Source organism: Mauremys mutica, chromosome 1 (genome assembly GCF_020497125.1).
Source record: "Mauremys mutica isolate MM-2020 ecotype Southern chromosome 1, ASM2049712v1, whole genome shotgun sequence".
Classification (NCBI taxonomy): Eukaryota; Metazoa; Chordata; order Testudines; family Geoemydidae; genus Mauremys; species Mauremys mutica.
The window spans coordinates 348,128,651-348,153,922 of record NC_059072.1 but is presented as its reverse complement, the minus strand read 5'-3'; the positions used below and the strand labels follow the sequence as shown (position 1 = coordinate 348,153,922).

General features: G+C 44.4%; 1 protein-coding gene across 2 annotated transcripts in view; it reads right to left on the bottom strand.

The window, feature by feature from the left end:
- The window catches only part of GAB2 (GRB2 associated binding protein 2), a 222,015-nt gene that overhangs the window by 168,197 nt on the left and 28,546 nt on the right, over positions 1–25,272 (bottom strand). The window contains exon 2 of one of the 2 annotated variants that reach the window (XM_045020929.1): positions 2,260–2,323. The exons of the other annotated variant lie outside the window; for it this stretch is intronic. The gene's annotated coding sequence lies outside the window, so the exon portion shown is untranslated. The remainder of the gene's footprint in view (positions 1–2,259; positions 2,324–25,272) is intronic. 2 annotated transcript variants of the gene reach the window in all.

Genomic DNA, 25,272 nt, shown 5'->3' with positions numbered 1-25,272 from the left:
GGAGACACTGGAGATGGATTGGCCATGTGCTTCGGATCGAAACTGATTTCATCACCAGAGTAGCAACAAGATGGACACCTGAAGGCAAGTGAAAATGAGGCTGCTGGAAAACAACATGGCGAAGAGCTGTGGAAGCTGAGCTGAAAAACCTGGGGCACAGCTGGGGAACCATTGAAAGACTTGCCAAAAACAGACAGGAGTGGAGAAGTTTCGTCGCTGCCCTAAATGTCAGAACATGATGATGAAGCCTGATTTCAGTACCAGACAAACTGGTTGAAACTATAGTAAAGAACAAAACTTTCAGACACATAGAGGAAAGTAATTTGTTGGGGAAGAGTCAATTATGGTTTTTGTAAAGGGAAATCATGCCTCACCAATCTACTAGAATTCTTTGAGGGGGTCAACAAGCATGTGGACAAAGGGGATCCAGTGGATATAGTGTATTTAGATTTTCTGAAAGCCTTTGACAAGGTCATTCACCAAAGGCTCTTAAGCAAAGTTAGCTGTCATGGGATAGGAGAGAAGGTCCTATCATGGACTGATAACTGGTTAAAAGACAGGAAACAAAGAGTAGGAATAAATGGTCAGTTTTCAGAATGGAGACAGGTAAATAGTGGTGTCCCCCAGGGGTCTGTACTGGGCCTAGTCCTATTCAACATACACCTCTACTCCAATATAATGCCACCCAATATAACACGAATTCGGATAACGCTGTAAAGCAGCGCTCCGGGGGGGGCGGGGCTGCATGCTCTGGTGGATCAAATCAAGTTCGATATAATGCAATTTCACCTATAACGCGGTAAGATTTTTTGGCTCCTGAGGACAGCCTCATATCGAGGTAGAGGTGTATTCCTAAATGATCTGAAAAAAGGGGTAAACAGTGAGGTGGCAAAATTTGCAGACAATACAAAACTACTCAAGATAGTTAAGTTCCAGGCAGACTGCAAAGAGGTACAAAAGGATCTCTCAAAACTGGGTGATTGGGCAACAAAATGGCAGATGAAATACAATGTTGATAAATGCAAAGGAATGCACATTGGAAAATATATTCCCAACTATACATATAAAATGATGGTGTCTAAATTAGCTGTTACCACTCAAGAAAGAGATCTTGGAGTCATTGTAGATAGTTCTCTGAAAACAATGTGCCGCAGTCAAAAAAGCAAACAGAATGTTGGGAATCATTAAGAAAAGGATAAATAATAAGATAGAAAATGTCATATTGCCTCTGTATAAATCCCTGGCATGCCCACATCTTGAATACTGTGTGCAGATGTGGTTGCCCCATCTCAAAAAAGATATACTAGAATTGGAAAAGGTTCAGAAAAGGGCAACAAAAATGATTAAGGGTATGGAATGGCTGCCTTATGAAGAGAGATTAATGAGACTGGGACTTTTCAGCTTGGAAAAGAGATGATTAAGAGGGGATATGATTGAGATCTATAAAATCATGACTGGTGTAGACAAAGTAATCAGCATCAAAGTTATTTACTCCTCATAACACAAGTACTAGGGGTGACCAAAGGAAATTAATAGGCAGCAGGTTTAAAACAAACAAAAGCAAGTATTTTTTCACACAGCGCACAGTCAACCTGTGGAACTCCTTGCCAGAGGATGTTGTGAAGGCCAAGATTATAACAGGGTTCAAAAAAAGAACTAGATAAGTTCTTGGAGGACAGGTCCATCACTAGCTATTAGCCAGGATGGGCAGGGATGGGGTCCCTAGCCTCTGTTTGCCAGAAGCTGGGAATGAGTGACAAGGAATGGATCACTTGATGATTACCTGTTCTGTTCATTTGCTCTGGGGCAACTGGCATTGGCTATTGTCGGAAGACAGGATACTGGGCTAGATGGACCTTTGGTCTGACCCAGTACGGCCGCTCTTATGTTCTTGGTTTGGGGTCCTCTCAAATGGGGGGCCTGGAGCAAACTGCCCCTTCCTCCCCCTCCCCCTGGGTATCCCTGCTAACATGCCAGAAGTTATTTAAAGGCAGCAAGTCAAATTTACATTCAGGAAATGATAGCAACAGCTTTACAACAGATGTGGACCTGAGACACAAGAGTTTGGTTCAGGTCCAAACTTTTCAGATATTTGGTGGGTGTTTGGAGTTGGAACAGCGGTTGTTGTTTCATCCACTAAAGAAATAGGATCTAACCTTGAAGACCAGACTCAGATCATAACGTTCAGAGGCATTTGCATGTTGCCTTTTGGTTCAAAACTCTCTATTTAAAAGTGGTAGAATAAAAATGTATGGGTACCTCATGTTACATCAGCACCGCCACTAGGGATGGGTCAGCCAGCTACAATAAAGCACAAAACCACCTGAAACACAAATCAAAGCCTTTTTGAGGTTTGAATAAGTTCTGTTGGCTGCTTTTCTATCATTATTTTTCATTTACAAATGCTTCAGGGTTCTAGGAAATGCCCAAATTCTATGAGAGAGGCTGTTAGGACAGCAGCAAAGAATCCTGTGGCACCTTATAGACTAACAGACGTTTTGCAGCATGAGCTTTCGTGGGTGAATACCCACTTCTTCGGATGCAAGTGGTGGAAATTTCCTGGGGCAGGTATATATAAGCAAGCAAGAAGCAAGCTAGAGATAACGAGGTTAGATCAATCAGGGAGGATGAGGCCCTGTTCTAGCAGTTGAAGTGTGAAAACCAAGGGAGGAGAAACTGGTTCTGTAATTGGCAAGCTATTCACAGTCTTTGTTTAGTCCTGAGCTGATGGTGTCAAATTTGCAGATGAACTGGAGCTCAGCAGTTTCTCTTTGAAGTCTGGTCCTAAAGTTTTTTTGCTGTAGGATGGCCACCTTAAGATCTGCTATTGTGTGGCCAGGGAGGTTGAAGTGTTCTCCTACAGGTTTTTGTATATTGCCATTCCTAATATCTGATTTGTGTCCATTTATCCTTTTCCTTAGAGACTGTCCAGTTTGGCCGATGTACATAGCAGAGGGGCATTGCTGGCATATGATGGCATATATTACATTGGTGGAAGTGCAGGTGAATGAACCGGTGATGTTGTGGCTGATCTGGTTTGGTCCTGTGATGGTGTTGCTGGTGTAGATATGTGGGCAGAGTTGGCATCGAGGTTTGTTGCATGGATTGGTTCCTGAGCTAGAGTTACTATGGTGCGGTGTGCAGTTGCTGGTGAGAATATGCTTCAGGTTGGCAGGTTGTCTGTGGGCGAGGACTGGTCTGCCACCCAAGGCCTGTGAAAGTGTGGGATCATTGTCCAGGATGGGTTGTAGATCCCTGATGATGCGTTGTAGGGGTTTTAGCTGGGGACTGTATGTGATGGCCAGTGGAGTCCTGTTGGTTTCTTTCTTGGGTTTGTCTTCCAGTAGGAGGCTTCTGGGTACACGTCTGGCTCTGTTGATCTGTTTCCTTATTTCCTCGTGTGGGTACTGTAGTCTTGAGAATGTTTGGTGGAGATTTTCTAGATGTTGGTCTCTGTCTGCGGGGTTAGAGCAGATACGGTTGTACCTCAGTGCTTGGCTGTAGACAATGGATCTTGTGGTGTGTCCGGGATGGAAGCTGGAGGCATGAAGGTAGGCATAGCGGTCGGTAGGTTTTCGGTATAGGGTGGTGTTGATGTGACCATCACTTATTTGCACCGTGGTGTCTAGGAAGTGGACCTCCCGTGTAGATTGGTCCAGGCTGAGGTTGATGGAGGGGTGGAAGCTGTTGAAATCGTGGTGGAATTTTTCCAGAGTCTCCTTCCCATGGGTCCAGATGATGAAGATGTCATTGATGTAGCGTAGGTAGAGAAGGGGCGTGAGTGGACGGGAGCTGAGGAAGCGTTGTTCCAGGTCGGCCATAAAAATATTGGCATATTGTGGGGCCAAACGGGTGCCCATAGCGGTGCCACTGATCTGGAGATATATATTGTCAGCAAATTTGAAATAGTTGTGTGTGAGGATAAAGCCACAGAGCTCAGCAACCAGGTGTGCTGTGGCATCATCAGGGATACTGTTCCTGACAGCTTGTATTCCATCAGTGTGTGGGATGTTTGTGTAGAGAGCCTCTACATCCATGGTGGCCAGGATGGTGTTTTCTGGAAGGTCACCAATGCATTGTAGTTTCCTCAGGAAATCAGTGGTGTCACGGAGATAGCTGGGAGTGCTGGTAGCATAGGGTCTGAGTAGAGAGTCTACATATCCAGACAGTCCTTCAGTGAGAGTTCCAATGCCCGAGATGATGGGGCGTCCAGGATTTCCGGGTTTGTGGATCTTGGGTAGTAGATAGAATAACCCTGGTCGGGGCTCTAAAGGTATGTTGATTAGTTCTGGTGTTAGTGTAGGGAGTGTCCTGAGTAGATGGTGCAGTTTCTTAGTGTATTCCTCAGTGGGATCTGAGGGAAGTAGCCTGTAAAATTTAGTATTGGAGAGTTGTCTGGCGGCCTCCTTTTGGTAGTCAGACCTGTTCATGATGACAACAGCACCTCCTTTATCAGCCTCTTTGATTATAATGTCAGGATGGTTTCTGAGGCTGTGGATGGCATTGCGTTCTGCACGACTTAGGTTGTGAGGCAAGCAATGTTGTTTTTCCACAATTTCTGCCTGTGCACGTCGGCGGAAGCATTCAATGTATAGGTCCAGACTGTCATTTCGACCCTCAGGAGGAGTCCATGTGGAGTTCTTCTTCTTGTGCTGTTGGTGGGAGGGTAACTGTGTATCCGTGCGCTGTTCAGTGTTGTCCTGAAAGAATTCTTTGAGTCGGAGACGGCGAAAGTAGGCTTCCAGATCACCGCAGAACTGTATCATATTGGTGGGGGTGGCAGGGCAGAAAGAGAGTCCCCGAGATAGGACAGACTGTTCTTCTGGGCTGAGTGTGTGGTTGGATAGATTGACGATATTGCTGGGTGGGTTAGGGGTACCACGGCTGTGGCCCCATGTGGCAGGTAGGAGTTTAGACAGCTTACAGTCCTTTTTCCTTTGTAGAGAGGTGAAGTGAGTAGTGTAGATCTCCTGTCTTATTTTAGTGAAATCCGTTTGTATGGAAGTTTGGTTATTGATGAGAGTCTCCAGGTTGGAGAGCTCTTTTTTGATATTTTCCTGTTTGCTGTATAGGATGCTGATCAGGTGGTTCCTCAGTTTCTTCGATAGAGTATGGCATAATCTCTCACTGTGGTCTGTGTAGTATGTAGATAGTAGTGGATTTTTTACCTTTAGTCCATTAGGTATGATGTCCATCCGTTTGCATTTGGAAAGGAAGATGATATCTGTTTGTATTTGTGCAAGTTTCTTCATGAGGTTGATGGATTTCCACTCCATACGGCTAAATGCAGTGCCTTGCATGGTGTCAAGTATCAGAGGGGTAGCCGTGTTAGTCTGGTTCTGTAAAAGCAGCAAAGAATCCTGTGGCACCTTATAGACTAACAGACATTTTGCAGCATGAGCTTTCGTGGGTGAATACCCACTTCTTCGGATGCAAGTGGTGGAAATTTCCTGGGGCAGGTATATATTTCCACCACTTGCATCCGAAGAAGTGGGTATTCACCCACGAAAGCTCATGCTGCAAAACGTCTGTTAGTCTATAAGGTGCCACAGGATTCTTTGCTGCTTTTACAGAACCAGACTAACACGGCTACCCCTCTGATGCTGTTAGGACAGTAATTCCAGCCCAGCAGGAAATAATAGAAATCTCATAGGAGAGGTATTTCCATGAGATCTGCTCAGTTTTTGGGTAGGCTGGATAAGCATCCAAGCATGTATTATCATTTGTATTTCAGAGACCTGTAGAGGAGCCCCATTGTGCTAGGTGCTGTGCAGACACGTAGCAAGAGACAGCCCTTTCATAGTCTAAGGGTGGTAGGGAAAAACAGAGGCACAGAAAGGCAAAGTGACTTGCTCAAGGCCACATCAGTGGCAGAACCAGGAGTAGAATCCAGGTTTCCTGACTCCCAGGCAGCTGCCCTGAAAACTAGACCACGCCACCTCGAATCATGAGCACTTTTGCCCTCTGGGCATTACTGCAATATCAATAACATTCAAAGAAATGTAGGACTGGAAGGGGCCTCAATGGGTCATCTAGTCTAGTCCCCTGCACTGAGGCAGGACTAAGTATTATCTACCATGGCTGACCGGTGTTTGTCTAACCTGCTCTTAAAAACCTTCAATGACAGAAATTCCACAACCTCTCTATGTAACTTGTTCCAGTACCGTAATTAACTACCTTGACAGTTAGGAAGTTTTTCCTAATGTCTACCCTAAATTGCCCTTGCTGCAATTTAAAACCATTGTTTCTTCTCCTATCCTCAGTGGATAAGAAGAACAATTTATCACCCTCCTCTTTGTAACAACCGCTCATGTACTTGAAAACTGTTATCATGTCCCCCCTCCTTCTTCTCTTCTCCAGGCAATGTATGTTTTTTCCAATGGGTGCATTTAAGATAAGGGTATTCCACTTACCATCAAGTACACGTCATCTTGGAACACCTAAGGGCAAATGGGTGAATGAGTCCCAATCCATACGGCTATACTGGATTGATCAGCCAATCTCGTTCCTTCCTTTGTAATGCCTAGTTTATAAAGGCAAAACAATGCGCATCCCATAACTTGCTCCATCACACTCTTAATGGCAGGACTTAACATCTATTAGAATCCTTAGTCACAATGGAAATGTATTTACAACCACAAACCTACAGTAAATTACCTTAACAGCCTCTAACAGTCACTCTAATGGCCAAAACATCAAGCTACCATACAAATATATTCATCCCTATTCTACAGTGTTCTGGATATCCCTGCACTGAAACAGAGCGGCAGCAGATTTACTTTTATTATGCAGCTAAATCGAGGTGTCTGCAGTCTCAAGCAAAACACACATGCAGTGCAGCATGCAAAATCTTGGACTGGCCCCCCTCTGCTGATATGCCCCATGTGGCAGCAGCCCATCACCAGCATTAGACTGAACACACTGGTGCCAGCTGCTCCACTTTCCCCCTCCTTTCCCATGTGTGATTGACTTTCCAGTCATCATATTTTCCTGTCTGGCAACCAGACTGAAATCTTTAAACACACACGCAAGGCCAAATTCATTCCTGGCATTACCCCCTTGACTTCAGTGAAGCTACACTAGGGTGAATTTGGCTCATAAAACTAACTTTTCCCAATACAGGACTGCAGGATGGATCATTCCAGGACAGACATTAGAAGGACTGGATGAAGGTTGGGCTTGTGGCTAAGGCAATAAACGAAGCTTGAAGTAATCTGGGGTTAAATTCCTGGCTATGCTATAAACTTCCTGGGCAAGTCATTCAATCTCCCTGTGCCTCAGTTCACCAACTGTAAAATGGGGATAAGAAGTTGTTATCAATTGCAGAAGCTCTTCTTGAAAGGAACGGGGCAGGTCAACACCTCTCAGAGGTATCGTAGCAGGTTTTCTGCAGACAGCACTGCTTCATTCACATTTCTGAAGTTCTCTCTACAACCATAAGTGCTAGAAACATAATATTTTCTTTAAATGAGAGGTCAGTTTTTGGGTCACTGTCCTGCAGCAAGAAGGGCCCAGATAATAACTACCTAACCCATGGCGCCAGGGTAAATTTGGTAGTATTTGTACAATGCTATGGTGACAGGAATACCAAGGTAGAAAGATGAGTATTAATGACACGTGTAGCTGGAGAAGAAGTACAGAGAGAAACAGTAAAAAAAAATCCAGTCTTTGCTGTAAAGCTTTATATAGAGGAGTGCTGTGGGAGGGGAAACACACAGAGGACTAGCCATCCCATTTACTCGTCATAACAAATGAAGCCAAGGGATATGCTAAGGTCTCTCAATCAGTGCATTTAAAAGATGTGATATCATTGGACTTTTTGGTTTTTTTAAATAGACAACTCCTGAGATTACCAGAGAAAGGCTGAAGGGAAATAATAGGGGTAGAGTTTGGGGCTGGGAAGCTGAGATCATTGACTCTGAATAGGAAAACATTGTGTTATGGTAAATGGCTAGGGAGAGAAAAATGCAGCAGGATTAAATAGTGGCTAGGTCTGTGCCCATTAAATAACAGAGTTGTATCATATGGGGATGGGAACTCAGGATCCCACTGCAAGTGGAGGGTAAGAAGGGAAAACAGTGTAAAGGGAGAGCATTAGGATCTTCTTAGCATTATTACTTAAGTGCTGAACAGGTGCTTGCCCTGCATAGTAGTTTGCATGCAAAGGAGACAATCTTGCCACACATGCGAGAAGTCACTTTCCTGTAGATGCGTGTGGAGGCAGGGGCGAGAGAAAGGAGGGGTATAGGATAGTTATTCTCTGGAATCCAGCCTGGTCAGGGCGTCCCAATCAGGAGCTTTATTTCTCTTTGCTAATTAAATACTTGCTGAAGATGAAAGACAGCGTTATCGGGCAATGGGGCAATCTTTTATGAGAACGGCCTGGGGAGCCAACTTACCACACTGGGAAAGAGGGGTTAGAAACACGCTGGCTTTTGGGCCTTGGTTTCCCCATTCCCATGCGCATGCTCTCCCAGACACACACAGGGTGGATTAGAGGGTAAGAGGCAAACGTCTGGCATAAAGGGTCAGTAATGTAGGTGTGGCTGGCAAAGCTCTGGAGGGTGACCAATGCGCCCTGCTCAGAGGGAACGTAATCGGTTATTTCATAGACTCATAGACTTTAAGGTCAGAAGGGACCATTATGATCATTTGTTATACCTCTTGGGGAGGGAAGTGGGGGAGGGAAAAAACACACAAAAAGCCCCTCCACCGTCTTTTGGCCCTGCCCCTGCACTCTGACCAAAGGCAGAATCCAGTCAAAACAATGAAGGTTTGGAATCAAGAGTCAATGCTATCGAAGAGGCATAATGTAAAGTAGAAAGTCATAAGCCTGTTGCACGTAGGTTTCCCTTTCCAAGAAAGTTCCTGCAAGAGGGCAGACCCATTGCTCAATCAATCTCACTGGGCACTTTACCATTAACCTCACGAGCAAGCACAAAATGGGCCAGTTTAGATTCGAGGCAAAGAGAAAATCAGGTCTTTGGTAACAAGTTTATGGCATCAGCAACACTGATGGCTGCAACCCTGCTAACACCATCCTTGGCTGGGAGTTTGTCAATTTGTAAATGTGGCTGCTGATTACTTGCACGGGAGACCTCCAGGGAGGTACTTTACAAGGGATCCTGCAGTACTAATGATCTAACAGATAGTGCTCTTTCTTTAGAGACAGAGTTGGACCAACGTCCTGGCATGCTAATGAGCACTGAGACATCTTTTGGGCAAAAATGACATCCTGGTCACATGTGGCCATTAAAGATCCCATGGTTAGAGCCGATCAGAGAATGAATTTCCTTCCCCCATCCCATGCCCTCACAGAAAATTTCAGATTTTCAGTGAAAAATTAATAAATAACACCTCCTCCCCCTCTTAATTTCTGTCTGAAACCTGAAAATTTAAATTCAGAAATGCTGCCATGGTGCTTCATGGGATTTGTAGTTTGAGTGACTCATCCCCCTTATTCTCTTTTGTGGGGTAGGCCACCTGGCTGGACTACTACTTCCTCTCTTCTTGTTGAGCCCCCAAAGCATCATGGGAGCTGTAGTATGGCTGGGAACCCAGACCCTAGAGAGCGGGGGCATAAGGCCTCCAAACTATGACTCCCATGAGATAGTGTGACAGCATTTCTGAATCAGCATTTTTTGGCTTATCAAGGAAAGTGTAAATTTTCCTGTGAAAACAGACACTTTCTGTGAAAAATCTCATCTTAGCCAAAAATCCAATTTTCTGTAGACAAACAGTTTTGATAGAAAATTTTTGACCAGCCATACCTATAGTATTTTTTGTGTGTGTAAAGGTGGTGAGTAAACTCTGGTGGCCTGTCTGAATTGCAGCTGAGTTGGAGTTGGTGGTGGAGCACCAAGGAGGAGATGGGAGCGTATAAACTTCCCAGCAATTGAACATGAGATGTGTCAAACCTGTTTATCGCTCTCCGCCTCAGCTAGGGTTGCCAACTTTGTTTGGATGAATTCCTGGAGGTTTCATCACATAACATTATCTTTAATTTAAAAGCTTAATTTTTAATTCCTGGGGACTCCCGGACAATCCTGGAGGGTTGGCAACCCTAGGCATCCAGGAGAGCCTGATCCTGCAGTTAGTGGGAGTTCTGGAGACACACAGAAATGCAAGGAACAGACTTTACAGCTTTTTATTACAAGGGCTAAATCTCTAGGGACTCCAATTCTGAGTGGTGCTGAATCAGTCAAATCCCATTAGGAGTTGAGGGTGCTTATCACCTCACACGAATGGTCCCAAGTTAGCTTTCTTAACTAATGTGAGTTTAAAAAGGGCTATGGATGAAGCACGACTGAAATCTACTCCCTGAGGAAGGAAGGAAGGAAGGAAGGATGTCACATGCGCTCAGTGAAAATATTCCATACATCTTTACAAGTTAGCCATGAACTATATGACATTCCAAGTGGCCCCATAAACATCCTATTTATAACATTTCTTTTTTAAAAGTGTTTTCATCCTGCTTCCTTCACCTCTCCTGTCTGACTGTGGCACAGGACATCACATCATCTAACTACTAGCTGGGTTCTGATTTCCACATATCCAGACTTCAAAATATGGTAGAAAGTCAGCAGCCAGGTAGGACTATTATGGTTGCCACTGCATAGCAGCCACTCAGAACTCCATGGTGGCAACAGGGATCAAACCCAGCTTTTCCTGATCCAACAGCACACAGCCAGATCACTTCAGTAAAGGGAAACTCGCTGCTGGCAGTACAGAGGCTATGACCCACAGCTGAGCAGTTCTGATTCTGTCCAGTAAAGGGCAGTGGTTTACATGCCAAAAACTACCTCTTTGTATTTACAATAGTGTTGTAGGTCCTCAAAACACTGTACAGAAATGTTTATTTTTAGGAATGAGTTCATTGCTCATGCTAGGTCATATTCACAACTGACAATAGATTAATCATGTTATATTAGAGTCATTGTGTGTGAAACAGGTTTTTTTCTTTAATACGATAAATGGATACATGTACAATAGAAGCCACATCATGATGTCTCTTTTTATATACCAAAGAACAGAATGAGACTGCAGCTGCAGTTGCAAACAACCTTCCTCTACATTCAGCTCCATCTTCAAATCCCAGTGCTGCTGCAGGGTCTTCCAGCCCTGGACCCTCATACATCAGACCTTATTTGTACCAGTTGGCTGCACTGAATGTTTGATTCTCTACCAACGTATTTTCTATATTTGATGCACATGAGCCTGAGCCTGCAAACCCTCACCCAAGCTGACTTCAAGGAGACCCTACTCACATGAGCAAAAATTCGTAACTGGCCCCCATCAGTCAGTGTGATGCATACGGGCTGCACCCAATCAGAGCCCCACTGACTTCAGGGAGGTCTTCACTTTGACATGACAGCATAGCTATTGCCAGGCTGGATCAGACCCATGGTCCAAGAAACACCCACAGTAGGCAGAAGATCTCATCCTAATCTCTACTAGTGAGAGATGTGGGGTTAAACCCCCAAGACATGAAGGTTCATCTCCCTTCCCATCCTTGGGTTTTTGTTTCTTGGTTACAATCAGTTATTTCAGCTCTGGATATTCTTGTTATCCACATACCATGTCTAAACCTGCTTGGAATCTTGCTAAGTTTTTGGCCTCCACTTTATCCTGTGGCAGTGAGTTTCACAAACTAATTACACAGTTTGCAAGAAAGCGTTTTCTTTTTTATCGGTTTTGAATTTGCCACCTTTCAATTTCACGGAATGTCCCTTTGTTCTTGCGTAATGAGACCAGAAGCTCCTTATCTACCATCTCTAGACCATTCATTAGTTTAGGTACTTTTATCATGTCTCCTCTTTAATAAGGAAAACCATCCCAAGCCTTTCAATTTCTCTTCCCAGGAAAGTTTTCCCATGCACCTAATCATTCTTGTCACCCTTCTCAAAAAAACTGGTGTCAAGGATCCACCCCCACATACCACACTGATGGCAAGGAGCTTTTCTTCCAACAACATGGTCTGTAAGTACAGCTGTGCACACTGCCTTTGCTACACAAATTAGCCTCAGACCATTGGAATCAGTGAAAGCCTTTCCATTGACTTTAGATCAGGCCCTGAATACCACCACACCACACACATTTGAGCTGTAAGCAGGGTTGTCTTTCCCAGCGAGGCAATGGCAGTTGGTTCCAAGGTCTACAATGCAGCCACATATACCTGTATTCAAAGTCAGCCCTTGTATTTCACTGTTTGTGCTTGTTCCCCCTCTCCCCTCCCCCACTCATAAGGATTCTACAAACTTCAACCCTGCCACAGTCAGAGTGCAGCCAGCGTCTACATGTGTGCTGATAGCTCTGGATACTATAAAGCTGCACTGGAGGTGGTGACTAAGTTCAGCCGCCAACTTCACTTCTCTATATCCTGACATCACAGCTCTGGTCCCTGACCCATTGAACAATGGACAGTTCTATGCAGTGTGGTCGCACGTTCTTCCCACTGGAATCTCAGATCTGATGTTATGTGCAGTGAACAATATGCGAGGAACATGGCAGGGGAAAAAAAAAAGACATCTGGTCCTCAAATCATTGATTCTTCTTAAATCAAAGCAAATGATATATTCCTATAGGCTTTCCATATGGAGAGAGTTATTTACGGACCATACTAGACAGCTGAAAAATGCCAGAGAGCTGCAAGCAGTATGTGATATTGACAGAATGAAGGCAGTTAATCTATTTTCCATTGGCAATGAGCATGTATAATTAATATTATGTATGCCCCACGCTGTGCTAGATATCGTTCCTAAACATGGAGTGTGCAACCAGCGTGGGAGGTTTATGTATCCACAGACACACGGGATAGCTGATGGTAGAAAGGGCTGATCAGCATGAATTTGGGAGCATGGGCGGCTCTAGGTATTTTGCCGCCCCAAGCACAGCAGGCAGGCTGCCTTCGGCGGCTTGCCTGCGGGAGGTCCCCGGTCCCGCGAATTCGGCGGCAGCCTGCAGGAGGTCTGCCGAAGCCACGGGACCAGCTGACCCTCCGCAGGCATGCTGCTGAAGGCAACCTGCCTGCCGCCCTCGCGGCGACCGGCAGAGCGCCCCCCGCAGCTTGCCGCCCCAAGCACACGCTTGGGGTGCTGGTGCCTGGAGCTGCCCCTGTTTGGGAGGCACCCATTATTCATGAATGGTGACGCCATAACTGGGGACAGTCCACAACTTCAGGGAACCTTCCCTTCCCAATTGGGCATATCTCCCGTTGAGGGGGAACTGTGGAGTTTTCAGCAATTTGGAAAAAACAGGTGGCTCAATAAGAACTCAGGACAAGATTTTCAAAAGTGAGTAATGATCATTATTATCAATCGTGGTTATTACCATAGGGCTCTGTCGTCTGGGCACTGAAAAGCACAGAGATGTAGGTAGTGCCTGCCCTAACAATCTTACAGTCTAAATAACGGCTGACTTGATTGTTTAGGGGCCCAAGTCAAGGCACTTTAAAGGGGCCTCATTTTCAGAGAGTGTCTTTTTCCAAAGACTCACTAGACACTTCTGAAAGGTTTGGCCTGGGGCCTTCATTTAGGCAGCCATTGTTTAAATCTTGGCTCTGGTTTTTAGCCCTGCAGTATTGGACTTTAAAGCCAAGGCAATTTTATTTGTAGAAAACCTATCACTAGCCCAGCTGAGGAGTTAATCTTCCCATCCGGGGCCTTAGACGGGAGTAATTCTGGGTGAGAAATTCCACATTTTGGACAGAGAAATTCATTTCTAGGCGCTAGTGTAATAAAAGCAAAGAACCACCAGACTGATACAAAGATTCCCTGATGCTCCCAGGTTCTCCAGTGAAATCACACACCCACTGAATACCCTGAAGAAAGGAGATATGATAAATATAAAAAAGGGCAGCTCCAGAAACAAAATCCCCCATGGATTGCTACCCACGGAGAAACAGGCATCCTTGTCCAGCCTAGACAGCAAGATGTGCATTTACACAGTTCCTGCTTAAAGGGCACGTCTTTTCCACTCCGCTTCAGAAAGTGCAGCTGAAAGGTAACATACAGCCACTTGCTTTGGAGAGAGTCTTTGACAAGAGAAAGATTGTAAGATCTCTGGGGCAGGGATTGTCATTTAACTTGCTGCTGCCCCGGTACAAATTAATACTATGATCTATGGCCTGTGTCATGCAGGAGTCAGACTGGATGATCAAATGGTCCTTCTTGGCCTTAAATTATTATTGTTCATCAGTTTTAAAGAGCTATTCCTCCCCCTATACCTACCTGCTTAATTATAAGAGGAAGGTAAGAAAGGGACCGTTACACCAATGACCAATTCTATCTGGCTTTTCATGCTTCTGCCAGATGGCAGACTGGCTACTTTTTACAGTTATAATGACAGTTGGGATCTAATTTCATTTTGTAGCAAGATGATCAGAGTTATTTATTATGCTCTCCAAAGTCCTGCACAGATTTAATAAATAAATGAGAGAGAGAGCAACCATGCATGTACCTTTCATGCAAATAAAGAGATCTGGAACATTTTACATCAACCTTTTCAGGGCTCTGACTCAAAAAGCTTTTGCATAAATGCATCCAGCCCCAGAGTGATATTAACATAATGGTGCACAATGGCATTTTGGAAATAAGCTGATTTCCAGAGCTAAATCATCAGCTGGGACGAGAGGCTGTAAAAGCCAATCCCCAAAATTGTCCTCCGCCAATTTTAATTCTGCTATCTTGTAAGTATTGCTTGGTGTCTGGAAAAAGTTATTCCACTGATATGCAGTGGCACGGACCTATGGGTGACCTTGAGCATGAAGGTCACCTCCTCTGACTGTGTATCTATTTCCCCTCATAGCCCCTCCTGTCTTGTCTATTCAGGTGAGCACTATGGGGCGGGGACTGTCTCTTACTATCTATTTGTACAGCACCTAGCAGAATGGGGCCCTGATCTCTGGTGGGGCCTCTAGGTGATACAGTAGTGTCCATGATGTGAAGGGTATGAACATTCATGGATGGTCCCTGCTCTGAGATGCTTATAAACTGAAGACAGACAGAGCTTATGGGAAGCAGAACATAAGGGGCAGTTTATATACAAGCCAGTTACATGCATGCACTGTATGTACCATGGAGGAGTGGGTCTTTGAGAGGGATTGAAATATGAATAGATAGGAGCCTTGCAGATGAGCCCAGAGAGGTGGCAACATGCATCCTGGTGGTGGGGTGGAATATGTAGAAGACAACACAGATGTGGTCCAGTGGTTGGGGACCAGCCAGGGACTTGGGCTCCATTCCCTGTTCTGCCACAGACTCCCTGTGTGATCTTTGGCAGATCACTTAGTCTCTCTGTGCCTCAGTTCCCCATCTATAAAAAGAGGTAATACACTGCCCTATATCACAGGGGTATTGTGAGGATAAATCCATTGAAGCTTATGAGGTTGCTCAGACCCCATGGTAACAAGGCCATGGACATACACCATTGAGAGGTAACTGTGCAAGAAGCTGACAGACAGGTGGACACAAAGCTGTGGGTCTGAGCGGCAAGCAAAGCTTACAGGTTGACAGAACAAGGAGTAATGGTCTCAAGTTGCAGTGGGGGAGGTTTAGGTTGGATATTAGGAAAAACTTTTTCACTCAGAGAGTGGTGAAGCACTGAAATGGGTTACACAGGGAGGTGGTGAAATCTCCTTCCTTAGAGGTTTTTAAGGCCCGGCTTGACAAAGCCCTGCCTGGGATTATTTAGTTGGAAATTGGTCCTGCTTGAGCAGGGAGTTGGACTAGATACCACCTGAGGTCCCTTCCAACCCTGATATTCTAGGATTCTATGACTTCATTTATAAACACGACTGAGATCAGCAAAGGCTGCAGAATGGGCTCTTAGTTTGCAGCTTCATATGAGGAAATAACAACAGACTGTTTTATATGACGCCTCTCCACCAAGTGATATTCAAGGTGTGTCAGACGATACACAATTAAAATCCCATAAAATTACAAAGCCAAAGCCCGGTGCTGTGTAATATTCACAAGCATGCTTCTGATGCTTGTTTTAACCTCTTCTTGTCTGATGTCTTGGGGAAAGCAGATTTCTGCCATGGCAGGGGCAGGAGGGATGAGGTGGAATGGGTGGGTATCTAGTATCGTAGCAAGCACAGTTAGAAGAAGTGCCAGGGTCAGGGTAATTGTAGAAGGAAAGAGCTGTGTGTCCTAGCACACAAAGCAGGGACCTAGGAGTTAGATTCTTAGATTCCAAGGCCAGAAGGGACCATTGTGATAATCTAGCCCAGTGGTTCTTAACCTGGGGTGCACGCATCCCCCTGGGGGTGCAAGATGCCCTTTCTGGGGGTGCAAGACATGCCAGATTTTTTTTAGACGGTAAATCGAAAACACAAATTAAGCACAGGCACGTAAGTACAACTACTTTGTTTCATCAAACCTATGTATTTATTAACATTATACATTTTTTAATGATTACTGTAATACAAATAAAAATATATTTAGGTTTAAAGAACTGACCTACTTCAACGATTTTTGATAAGGGGTGCGAGAACATATTTTGAGAACTAAAAGGGTGCAGGCTGCTTTAAAGTTTAAGAACCACTGATCTAGCCTGTCCTCCTGTGTAACAGAGGCCAGAGAAATTCCCTAAAATAACTCCTAGAGCAGATCTTTTAAGAAAGGCGTCCAGTATTGATTTAAAATTGGTCAGTGATGGAGAATCCATCACGACCATTGTTCCAATGGTTAATTACTAGCACTTGTAAACATTTTTGCCGTATTTCCAGTCTAAATTTGTCTAGCTTCAACTTCCAGCCACTGGCTTGTATTACACCTTTCTCTGCTCTTATTGAAGAGCTCACAAATAAATATTTGTTCCCTGTATAGGTACTTAGAAACTAATCAAGTCACCCCTTAACCTTGCCTTTGTTAAACTAAATGGATTGAGTTCTTTGATTCGATCACTATAAGGAATGTTCTTTCTCTGAACTCTTTCCAATTTTTCCATTGTCTTTCTAAGAACTACAGCTGTGCAAATAACAGCTTTTTCAGTTCTCTGGCAATTCCAACAAATAAAAAAAAAATCATTTCAGGTCAAACAAAATGTTTCATTTTGACACCATCGAAATAGTTCATTTCCAATTCTGGCCATTTTAAAAAGAGAATTTTGAAACAAAATTTGTATCAAAACTAAAAAAAAAAAAAAAAAAGAAACATTTTGAAAATGTTAAAATACAACATTTAATTTTTTTAATTTTTTTCCCCAACTGAAATAATTTGGTGAAACCGACATGAATTCACGAAACATTGTGGTGTCACCGAATCTGCATCTTTTGCTCAAAAAAGTTTTTTATCCAAAAACTGTCACCTGGCTTAAGTTAAGACTCAATACCACCACTGCTACACTGTGTGTCCTTGAGAAAGTCATACGCCTCTCTGTAAAATGGGGACAATGGTGCTTACCCACCTTTATAAAATGCTTTGAGATCTCTGGATGCAATGACTTAGTAGTATTGGTTTCAGAGTAGCAGCCGTGTTAGTCTGTATCCGCAAAATGAACAGGAGTACTTGTGGCACCTTAGAGACTAACAAATTTATTTGAGCATAAGCTTTCGTGAGCTACAGCCCACTTCATCGGATGCATAGAATGGAACATACAGTGAGGAGATATATATACACATATAGAGAACATGAAAAGGTGGGAGTAGTCCTACCAACTCTAAAATTAGCCTCTTAGAGTTAGTAAGACGACTCCCACCTTTTCATGTTCTCTGTATGTGTATATATATATATATATCTCCTCACTGTATGTTCCATTCTATGAATCCGATGAAGTGGGCTGTAGCCCACGAAAGCTTATGCTCAAATAAATTTGTTGGTCGCTAAGGTGCCACAAGTCCTCCTGTTCTTTTTAGTAGTATTGGTTACTTTTATTAAAGGGGGATTTAAATGACCAGCAGGACTTCAGAAAGGAAGGATGGCCTTATGTTTAAGACACTGTAGTCTGCTGGCACTCAGGAGATCCAAGTTCAATCCCCTGCTCTGTCACAGACAACCTTGTATGACCTTGGTCAAGTCAGTTGATCTCTCTGTCTCTCACAGGCAGTAATAAGTGACAAAGAGTCCTGTGGCATTTTATAGACTAACAGACATATTGGAGCATGAGCTTTCGTGGGTGAATACCCACTTCGTCAGACGCATGTAATGCTTCCTTTGTCTTTTATCTATTGTGTTCATTAGACTGTAAGCTCTCCAAGGCAGGGATGGTCTGTCACTGGGTGTTTCTACAGCACCTTGCACTGTGGACCCCCAATCCTGACAGCCCCCCGTATGCCAGTAATACAAATAAATAATTTGTAATATTTGCTCTGCATCCAAGTCACTAATATCTGCTTTGGTCCAGTAAACAGCATTACACCACCCATTGCATGTGACATTTGTTTGTGAAAGGCCATTTAATATCACTTCTGGTCTCTTCCAAAGAAAAATTAATCCAGCTTCCTGTTATACTTTCCTTAAGTGCTGTTTGTCTTTCTTAAGTTCAACTTACATTTTGCCATCATCAATCTTTTATGTCCACAGTGGACTTTGCCAGGGACACGGGCCAGTCCTGATGTCATGGTGCAGGCTTGATAGAGAGCGAAAAATTCTTTCAAGCAATGTTACCGAAGCCAAAGCATGAGGTAAATACATATTGTGCAGTACATTCAGCCAATATAACTCCTAGTCTCCAAGGATGGGGAGTTATAGATGTAAATTCCAGTGCAACGAAATAAGACTATAACTCTAAGTCCTCCCCAGTCAAATATTATGACTGGCTATAAAAAAGGCCTCGGTATTTTTATGATCAACAAGTAGAAGAAGAAGGGAGCAGAACAGCCAGTTTTAGTGCATCACATTGTCTGGTCAGTTTGGGAATCACATCTCCGTACTGCATTGCATCATTGGTGTGGTGCAGCACAGACACTATAAAGAACACTCCTCTGCTTGTGGAGGAGTTGTGTTTGCTGACCTGATAGGTCTTTTCCAGCTCTAACACAGGATTATAAAGGTATGTTCCCCCTTCCTCTGGAACATCAAGTGCTGGCTGCTGCTGGAAGCACTTGATGGATCAGAATTCTGATCCCAACCATATGTTCATAAGGGGCAATTTGGATATAGAAGTGCAAATTCACAGCTGACATAGGAGACACTCAGTCAACGTCAATGGTGTTGGAATCTCTTCCACCAGGGATGAGTTTGGCCAACAACGTCTGTGGTGCCCTACCCGGGGCCTGAGGACTTCATACATGTGTTTCAATGGCCACCAGTCAGGTCACATGTTGGCAAGAATCCACCAAGGTCTCTCTCAGGTGCCTTTGCTATTCCCCTCCATGCAGACTACAACCTCTAACACTCTCTAATTTCAGGAGCAGCCATTAAGAACTCCAGGCCCTGAAACAGCTACTTGTACAAACTCAGCAGATTGCTTAATCACAGACCTACTAGTATGCCATTCAAGAAAAGTGCGAGGTCAAGCATTTAGGGATTAATAACAAGAATTACTTCCAACTGATGCATCCCCATCTTATAACGGTAACAGAGGAGGAGAAGGACCTCGGAGTATTGGTGGATCACAGGATGACTATGAGCCGCCAGTGTGATATGGCCGTGAAAAAAGCTAATGCGGTCTTGGGATACATCAGGCAAGATATTTCCAGTAGAGATAAGAGGTGTTAGTACCGTTATACAAGGCACTGGTAAGACCTCATCTGGAATCCTGTGTGCAGTTCTGGTCTCCCATGTTTAAGAAGGATGAATTCAGACTGGAACAGGTACAGAGAAGGACTACTAGGATGATCCGAGGAATGGAAAACTTGTCTTATGAAAGGAGACTCAGAGAGCTTGGCTTGTTTAGCCTAACCAAAAGAAAGCTGAGGGGAGATATGATTGCCCTCTATAAATATATCAGAGGAATAAATACCAGGGAGGGAGAGGAATTATTTAAGCTCAGTACCAATGTGGTACCTGACCATCAGGAAGTTTAGACTTGAAATTAGACAAAGGTTTCTAACCATCAGAGGAGTGAAGTTCTGGAACAGCCTTCCAAGGGGAGTAGTGGGGGCAAAAGACACATCTGGCTTCAAGACTAAGCTTGATAAGTTTATGGAGGGGATGGTATGATGGGATAGCCTAATTTTGGCAATTAATTGGTCTTTGATTATTAGCAGTAAATATGCCCTATGGCTTGTGATGGGATTAAATGGGGTGGGAGCTGAGTTACTACAGAGAATTCTTTTCTGGGTGTCTGGCTGGTGAGTCTTGCCCACATGCTCAGGGTTTAGCTGATCACCATATTTGGAGTTGGGAAGGAATTTTCCTCCAGGGCAGATTGGCAGAGGCTCTGGAGGGTTTTCGCCTTCCTCTGCAGCATGGGGCACGGGTCACTTGCTGAAAGATTCTCTGCATCTTGAAGTCTTTAAACCATGATTTGAGGACTTCAGTGGCTCAGACACAGGTTTGATACAGGAGTGGGTGGTTGATATTCTGTGGCCTGCGTTGTGCAGGAGGTCAGACTAGATGATCATAATGGTCCCTTCTGACCTTAAAGTCTATGATTCTATGAATGTATCTTTTGCTAGATGCCCATTTCTTAGTGTTGCGCTGCACAGTTAGGGGCAGGGGAGGTTTTCCCCCCAAGTGCACAGTTCTGTGCAAGCAGGTGCCTTCCCCAGCCTACTTGGAAACATAGTCCAAAGCTGCAGAGTCTCAACTCACTGCTTTCCTTAACAATAACATCAAGTTCAGCTAAAGTGTTCTTCCCAGGCATGGCTGCTCCCCAGTTTCTTACTTCAATGCCGCTCAGCCCACACCCTAGATCTTCTCTTCAGGGAGCCACTCCCACCTCTCTTATATCCAGGCGAAAATAAATGAGCCACCTGCCTCAATGAGTCAACAGAACCCACTTAACCCTTTCCTAGCAGGATCAACCTCTGCTAGCAGGTTGCAGTGACTCAGGAAAACCCTGCCAGCCTGTTACACTCCCATTTATCTCATATGCTTGCATCAGGAAGGAAGAACAGGTCCTTTTCTTACTGGAGATCTGGTGAGACTCTGTGCCCCTGGTGCAGAAGTGACCTGTGCTGCACATTTTACATACTGAAGGTCTGATTCGTCTACCATTTACACCAGTGCAAGTCCACTGAAATGAACTGAGTGACAGGGGAGACTCAAGCCCCGTATTTTTGGCTAAAACATAGACAGCTTAGCCAACCAGCACAGATATTAACACTGCAGTATGAAGATAAGCAGGGTGGAGTGCAATGGTCTGATTGGGAGGATAAGAGAGAGTTTACTCCCAGAATTACACAGTAACTTTAGGAGTGGCTAAGTGATCTTCTATAATTGCATACTGTATCTTCACTCCCTCTGACCTGAAATTGTTAGGATTCTTACCATTATGATATCAACCCCAGCTGAGACCAGATCCCGATTGTGCTAAACGTTGTATAAACACACAGAAAGGCACAGTCCCTCCCCAAAGAGCTAATAGGCAAGACAAAGGATGGGAGACAGGAACTGTAACTTCTGATCCGGATTTTTAGATTCATCCAGCACCTTTTCTGCAAAGGGCTCTCAAAGCACTTTACAAAGAGACAACACACAAAGGATCAAATCCCCCACTGCTGAAAGGCAGCTGCCTCTCAAGTGAAACAGCAGCTTCTGGACAATGCACAGCACCACCGTACCACGCTATCGGGCAGGATGTGAAGGGGCAGATCATTACCCCTCTGAATCTGGAGGGAGGTTCTGAAATCGTACAAGGTGAAATTTGGATAGGTCCCTGGGTTTAGCACCCGCCCCCTTACCCAGAGTGCCACAGAATCTAGAGAGATCAGGATCTTTGTTTGGCACCACTTTCCACAAGGCAACACCAGGCCTTCTAACTGCACTTCAGCAACACGCCCCTACCCAGACACCCAGGGAAGGGACACGCTTCTAGGGGGTTTCTAATCATGTTGGACAATAAAAATAAAATAACGTTACGGAACAGTTTCTTGTGTTAATACAGTCAAATCCTGAATGAGCCAAATCCCAGCTAATGGCAACTCATGGTCAGAGAGGTCCTCCTGGGATTTGAATTCAGAGAGCAAATCATGGCAGTAATAGCGGGAATGATGCAGCTAATTCAATAGGGGGCGCTCTTCCCTCTCAATCAGTACAGAAGCCAATGCGGTGGGGGGACCTCTGTTGCTGGGGCTGTTGTCTTCCTGAGGAGATGGAAAACTGAGGTCCTGCCTGCTTGTTTTCACTGCAGAGCCCACAGCACATTGTACAAGAATAGAGGTGTTAGCCTCAGATTCCTGCCCACACTGGCGCTCTCCTATACACTTTACTATGATACTTGGTGCTGATCTCACGCTTGCCGTGTGAGGATCTTGAGTATGCATGATTGGGCTACACCTTTCAGACCCCTTGTCAGGTAGGTATGGTAAATATTACCACCATTTCACCAAGTTGGAAAACGGAGGCATTAAAAAAAGAAAAAAAAGAAAAAGCTAAAGCCAATGTTTTCCAAGCCAGTCATTGACTTTTGGGCACTCATCTGGAAACACAGAGGCCCAGACCCACAAAGCCATGGAAGCACCTAACGCCCATGAATTTCAATGAGAGTTAGGCATCTAAATACCTTTGAGGATCTGGGCTGGAAGGCCTGGATTTCAGTGGGAGCTGTGCGTGCTCAGGGCTTTCAAGATGGGCACCCAAGAGTGGCAAAACAGTGGCCACTTTTGCCAGCTGTAGCCAAAGTGACTCTCTGCACGACACTGGGCAAGGCAATGTGACAGACAGGACTAGAATCCACGTCTAACTTCCAGTTCCAGGAACATGGTATCCCCTTGAGTGACATTTGTTTATAGCTTCCTTTGTCACATCCCATCTTTAACACATTGAGAAGCATTGCTGTGCAATGTTAAAAGCTAAGACATTTCACCCCAGAGATGGCTGCATTTCCAAGGGAGGGTAAGGTGTTTTCTAAAACGTATGTGGTTTGCAAAGTGCTGTGGGATCTTGCTGGATGAAAGGCGCCCTTATATGTACAAATCTTTATTGTTAGCCTCCAGCATTTCACACCCTCGTGCACAGCATTTAAAAGATTTACTTGGCTCTCGCTGGAATGCCGGAGCACAAGGGCTAAGTGAGAGCTCTTTCATTGGACAGTTAATGACATTTGATGAGTTAAAGGTACTGGTGACTCAGTGTCAGCAATTTATTTTTGTAGGACAGTGCTTTGCTCCATTAACCTAAAGGCAGCCTCCATTACTCGTTACATAAAATGGGGGGAGGGATAGTTCAGTGGTTTGAGCATTAGCCTGCTAAACCCAGGATTATGAGCTCAATCCTTGAGGGGACCACTTAGGGATCTGGGGCAAAAATTGGTCCTGCTAGTGAAGGCAGGGGGCTGGACTACATGACCTTTCAAGGTCCCTTCCAGTTCTAGGAGATTGGTATATCTCCAATTTAAAAAAAAAAAAAAAGAATCTGTCCAGCTGCTCGAAAGCCTAAATAAATACATTGTGTTCTAAGAGTTTGGTCTTTTTAAGAAGTCTAATGTAAAAAAATCCAATTGTTTAAATATATTAAGACTAAAGTAACATGCCTAGTGGTTAGAGAATGGGACTGGGAATCAGGGACACTGGATTTGTTCAGTGGCTTTGGGCAAATCACACTGTCTCTGGTTGATCCTGACATACTGCAGTGGCAGGTATGGTACAGGAACCTAAACAGATCTAATCTCAGCCCCAGCATAAGCAGATGCAGCACCTATGAAATCTATGGAGCTGTGCCCATTCACTGCTTAGCTAATTTTGAGTCATTCCCTCAGTTCCCCCTTCTGTAAAATGGGACTAATAATATCTGCCTATTTTCATATCTTTGCTATGATGCTTAAGCAATTAAAGGAGCTGCAGCCCAAGGTAAGTCCCAGTGACACCCATGGTCCTTTATGTTTGCCAGGTGAAGGCAATAAGAACCTAGGGAATAGCTTTGCTGATGCAGCCCAAGGCAGACTAGAATTCCACTTTGCTCTCCCAAAACTGCGCTGGCTCTGAAGGGCTAAAAGCCAGTGGACACTTATTTTTGTCACTACAGTCAGCAGATCTTACTCTGAATTCACCCAGGGAGTGGGTCCGCTGAGTCAGAAGACAGCAGCTTCACACACCCACTGTTCAGAGCCATGCAATGACACACCGTTAAACCAGTGCCGTCCGGAGACATCTTCAGACGGAGAGCACAAAGCAATGGGATTTATTTTAATAAGTCCAGAATGTGGCATAGCTGCTTGTCAGATTCTTTACAACTTACAGGAACTGTTTGATCTCCACGACTAATGATAGCACTTCGATAGCCCTTTACGTCTTCAAAGCCTTTGGCGAACGTTAAATAATTAACGCTAATGACAAGGGGAGAGCTTAGGAAATAAAACCAGTTCTACCAAGATATAATATCGCTGCACTTCAGGGCAAAGGTGTTCAGAGCCGTTCTTAAAAAGAAAGATAAGGGAGAGTTTAAAGGATGCCGCTCTTTTTGCACAGACACAGGAGTGAATGGTAACGAAGGGACAGGGTATGTCTACACTGCAAAAAAAGGTGTGTTCTTAACTCGGGTTAAAATAGTAGTGAAGACACGGCAAGTCTGCTTTTAACTCGGGTTAGCAGCTTGAACTGAACCACAGGCTTTAGCATTGGCTTTAACTGGAGCTGCTAACCCAAGCTGCCTTGTCTTCAGCGCTATTTTACCCTAAATTAGCTAGCATGTGTTAGCTAACTGGAGTTAAGAACAGGTTTTTTTTCCTGCGTAGACAACATACACGTGTAGCAGGAGACAGTGATGGTTGGAAGAAGAAGAAAGTTAAACTGGACTCAGCCATTCACTGTGAAGTATCTAAACTAACCCTTGTTTCTTTGGCTGGTGTGTTCCTTTCCTATGGCTGCTTCCTCACCAAGGGATAAAGCCCAGCCTCCTGAAGAAGACAGGATGGAAATGTAACCCCCTCATCCTTCAGTCCTCTTTGGTTCCAGTGGTGGACTCAAGACGGTTGAGTCTCTGGTAATGCTTGAAAGCCACCGGGTTGGAAGGATCATCGCTTGGAAGCAAACACTTGCAGAGGGTATAGTCATTCTGGCAGGTGTAAAGTCACTAATGTGCCTAAATACCTTTGAGAATCTGGGCCTGAGCTCAGATGGTTTCCTTGTGCCAGGCACAGAAACACCAAGCACCTTCGCTGGGGGTGGGCACTGTTTTGAGTCTCTTTAACCAGTCAGAGCATCCTGGTGGACAACATCATAATCTG